The sequence below is a fragment of the Belonocnema kinseyi genome, chromosome 9 (assembly GCF_010883055.1).
Source record: "Belonocnema kinseyi isolate 2016_QV_RU_SX_M_011 chromosome 9, B_treatae_v1, whole genome shotgun sequence".
NCBI classification, from domain to species: domain Eukaryota; kingdom Metazoa; phylum Arthropoda; class Insecta; order Hymenoptera; family Cynipidae; genus Belonocnema; species Belonocnema kinseyi.
Genome location: NC_046665.1, coordinates 70,799,728 through 70,804,271, shown reverse-complemented (window position 1 = coordinate 70,804,271; position 4,544 = coordinate 70,799,728). Strand labels below are relative to the sequence as shown.

The window sequence follows — 4,544 nt, the reverse complement described above, 5'->3', positions numbered from 1 at the left end:
CAATTCCAAATGTGCAAAATTGGAGAAATATAAAATGTAAATCCAGAAAAAGAATAAAAAAGACCAAAAAGACTAATTTTCAAGAAATATTCAAATCCGAATTACAGCCAAAAATAGGCATTTTCGATAAAACAGTTTTATGCTAATTTTTTTTTTTGGAGCTTCATTTAATAAAACTTATATCTAATAAACAGAATATTCCTATTTCATAATAACTAGATTAGATGTTGTTTAACTTGCTTTCAAATAATAATCGAAAATCATTTTTCAAAGAAGCTATTAATATTTATAATAATATTGCTGTTACGGATTTTTGTAAGGTCTTTCACTTATTGTCTAAGTTTCACTTAGTGTGATGTAATAATGAATGCAACTTTAAAAGAAAATTGTTTGAAAGCATTATTTTTTTTAACCATCCTGAAAATGAAAGAATAATTTTCGATACAATATATTATTATTTATATCACTATTCTCTTACAATAATGTTGGATATTTTCGAGTTTTTCGGAAATCTTGTACTTATGTCCTATTTTCATTTAGAATGAGGTCATAATTCATGAATTTCATTCAAACAAATTTTTTTACATTTTTGTGTTGCCTGTGATTATCTTCTGTTACGGTAATTCTAAAAATTTGCGGTTTTAGTTAAATAAGTAACTATGTTTTGGCTTTTCAGTTATAAACAAATAATAAATATATATCAGCGAGAAGCGTTTATTAAACAATTTCTTTCTTTTTTGTGAAGGTGTAACTATTTTTTTATTAAAAATACATCTTCCTGCGCAAAAAATTAATCTCGTTACATAATTTTGGTTGCGCATTCAACTTTTTCATTTTTAATATAAAATTGATCTTTTTTGGTCAATAATTTCTTTCTTTTGCCGCTTAAAAGCAACTGTTGCTAAAACGAAATTGAATTTTTAACTTGAAAACTTTAATATTTATTGAAAGACTCGACTGTTTGTATAGAAACTTAATCTTGTATGTTAAAAATTTATTTATCTGATTGACCATTGAACTATCTTGTTAAAAATCGTTCGTTTTCAATTAAATTCAACAGGATGATAACTCGATTTTTTTCAAAATTATGTTTTTTACCAAATATTTAATTATTTCATTTTTGGTAATAAGCTTAGGTTTTTTAGTTGAAAAATGAAACTATCTGGTTAAGAGTTTGGAGATTTTGTTGAAAATTCAACTATTTTGTGAAATTCATCTTTCTAGATCTAAAATTTATCTTCCTTGGCTAAAACTGAACTTTTTTGGTTAGAAATTCAACCTTTTGTTTTAAAAATGCAACTGTCTTCTAAAAAATCGTCCTTTTAGATTGAAGATTTAAAAACTTGATTAAAAATGTAACATTAGTTTTTGGTTGACGATATTGCTCTTCAATGTTCTGAAACGGATTTAGATTTTATTTTCTTAAACAGAGAAGTGTCACCCTTTTTAAAAACGTATCGACCCTCCCCCCTCCCCTACTGTGTGACACTTTTTGACGTTAGAGGACACCTCTCTTTTTTTTAAGTGTCACGTAATATATGGACGCTCCTTTTTCATGCGGTTGCCCACATATTTCCTCTAAAGCATAGGAGAATGCCGTGAAAAATTAATCTCTGAAGCTGTAGTTGGTATCACAAAGGCCAACGCGTGACTTACGACCGCGTGTGGCACATAAGCGCCATGATTGCATCGCAGTGCATACGAGTGTGAATCGAGTGAATTACGCGGGCAAATTAGGTCTACTAACGGTCGCGCGACACGTGATAGGGAAAATCTCGACGGAAGCATGAAAAATACATGAGAAACTGGGCGGCGGGCATAAAAGCACTCGTTTCATGGATTCAATGACAAGGTACATCAACATCAGGAAATTATTTTCTAACGAGGCGAGGCGGACAAGTCGAAAGACCACTTTTTATTGAAAGAAATATTATTCGCTTAGATTAAAAGCCTTGCAGTATTTTTTACTTACTGACGTCGGGAAAGATATTCCATTTTAAAGTTACTTTCTAAAAACTGTTGGTCTCACCTATTCATCTGACCAGGGTCCCTAGAGGTCAGACTTACAATTTTACTTGGAACAACTCTAGCTCAGCACGCTACCGTGGGTTACCTCACAACCACCACATCACGGTTTGACCACCACATGACGATCACAAGACCATCGGCTGCTACATGATCATTACACCACCACGTGCTGCAAAGAACAAATAAAACTTCATTGTCGAATACCATCTGATTTTACAATACACTTTCACATCCCGTCCAGTGCTAACGCGGGCAATAACACCTATCCCTCAATTAAAATGTCGCTGTCACAGAGATTTTCCGGTATTTGTTTACAATAATAGCAACCGCAAAAGGGTCTGCTTTGAGCTCAGATAAATGGATTCACTCATCGATAACACAAATGTCTATTTAATTGTAACTAGCCAACAAATACGCACGCTATGTGGGATTATTGAATATATTTCGAGATATATTTCTTATTTTTATCTAATAAGTTGTGTAACTAAAAAGAGATAAATAACGCACAACTATAAGTTCTAACCCGAATAGAAATTGCCCAGTTTGGCCTTTTTTGATCACTGGCCCTCTAGAGGCACCACCAAAAATCCCAAGTTCGATCGCTCAGTAAAAAAAGAGAATAAATTGTTATTAAAAATTTTTTTTAAATTTTATCATAATCTTTTCATCTTTTTCGTGCATGATTTGATTTTTTCACTTGTTTTGTAAGAAACGGGTTATGAGAATATAAAATAAGTCAAAGAATTTAGTGCTTTACATTTCTAGTTACATTTTAAAAATTAGGAATGTATTGTATGAACAATTTCTATTTTAAAAATTTTACTAGTTCATTTTGTATAACTTTATTTTGTTTTGTGTATACATTTCAACTGCATTTACATTGAAAATATATTTTTTGTTCAAATTTAAAATTTAAAATTTTTTTAAATTTTTAAATTTTTAAATTTTTAAATTTTTAAATTTATCATCTAAATTTGAATAAATTTAAATAAATTAAATGTATATTTTTTATTTTATTTATAATCATTATAAAAAATTCCAAAAAACATTATTATTATAATCTTTTCATCTTGCCTGGGGCATGATATGATTTTCTACTTGTATTGAAAGAAACAAGTTATGTGAATAGAAAATAAGTCAAAGAATTTAATGCTTTACATTTCTAGTTTCATTTTTTTAATTTTACCAGCTCATTTTTTATAGTTATATTTTGTTTTGTGTGTGCATTTAAACTGTAATTACCTTGAAATTACAGATTTAGTTGAAATACAATTTTTTTTTAAATTAAAAAAAAAATTATTCAATGAAGAAATTTTTAAATTCAAATTTTTTATTTAAATTTGAATAAATTTGAATAATTTTTTTTTAATTTAATTTTTTTAATCTTAAATATTAAATTTTTGAAATTTTTAAACATAATTAGTTGAAATTGCATTTCAACTGTAATTGCGTACCAAATATCTCAGTTATCTCTTTCATGTCATTGAGTGACTAGATTCTCGGTTCAGTTCTATTCTGACTGTCACTTTCCGTTCCGTGATCCAATGATTCGATTGGACGTCATTTCGACTTAGCCAGCACACATTTCACCAAATTACGCATAAAACGTTGCTTTTTTGTGGATTTGTAATTGATTTTGTAATTCATTTTCAAAATTTATAAAATTACCACGTTCAATTAAAATTTTTTACGAAAAGCAGGTGTTATTTGTTCACCTTAAAACGTACGTGTTTTATTCACGTGGAGCTTTTGAGGTGAATACTACCTGATCGTATTATTTCTTGTTTGACACCGAGAACAATCATCATTGACGATGAAGTGAAAAAGTTTATAATGTAGATTTGTTAATCTTCACAGTTATTTGCACTTATTATATACAAAGCGTCTTAAATCAAAAGCAGTAAGTATAAAATAAAATGTCGTTTATTTTGAACTTATTACTCAAGACAAGAGACGTTCTGTACATAATAATATGTCAATTTTATATAACCTAAACCTTTTATAACTCTAAATTAAATCCAATTTTCAAAAATTTCGAAATGTTCTTGCAGGGCAATAAAAGGAAAAATAACTGTAGGGCCTATTTAGGCCTTGCGGGGGGCTTAGCTGAACACTACAGAGGGTCAATTTATTGGCCATTCATGGGCAGCCTACATAGGGCCTTTGTAGGTGAGCATGTCGAAATTATGTGGGCCCTTCGGAGATTGCCAATGCTAGGCCAACGTAGTAAAGCGGCACATTAGGATGGTCTTCGCGGGGGGCAACTTAAACTATCCGTACGGATAAAAATTGAAACATGACATATTATAAAATGACTTCTAACGATACACTGGCCACCGAACCTATTTAAAAAATTTTTAAAAATATTTATTTAACTTAAATCTATAAAAAATGTCAAGAACACGCGATACCCCATTTATATATACAGTCTGTCAAGTTAAAGCGTGGGTGGCTTTACTCGCAGTCGGTAAGGTGTATCGACATGATTTTGGTGTCAAAATATTAAGAAGAGCTCC

The 4,544-nt window shown here is 30.0% G+C and overlaps 1 long non-coding RNA gene across 3 annotated transcripts in view; it reads right to left on the bottom strand.

Annotated features, from left to right (window-relative positions):
• Positions 1-4,544, bottom strand: part of LOC117180271 — a 478,081-nt gene that overhangs the window by 52,333 nt on the left and 421,204 nt on the right. For all 3 annotated transcript variants that reach the window (XR_004468020.1, XR_004468022.1, XR_004468021.1), the window contains one exon: positions 2,030-2,197. This is a non-coding gene — a long non-coding RNA (uncharacterized LOC117180271). The remainder of the gene's footprint in view (positions 1-2,029; positions 2,198-4,544) is intronic.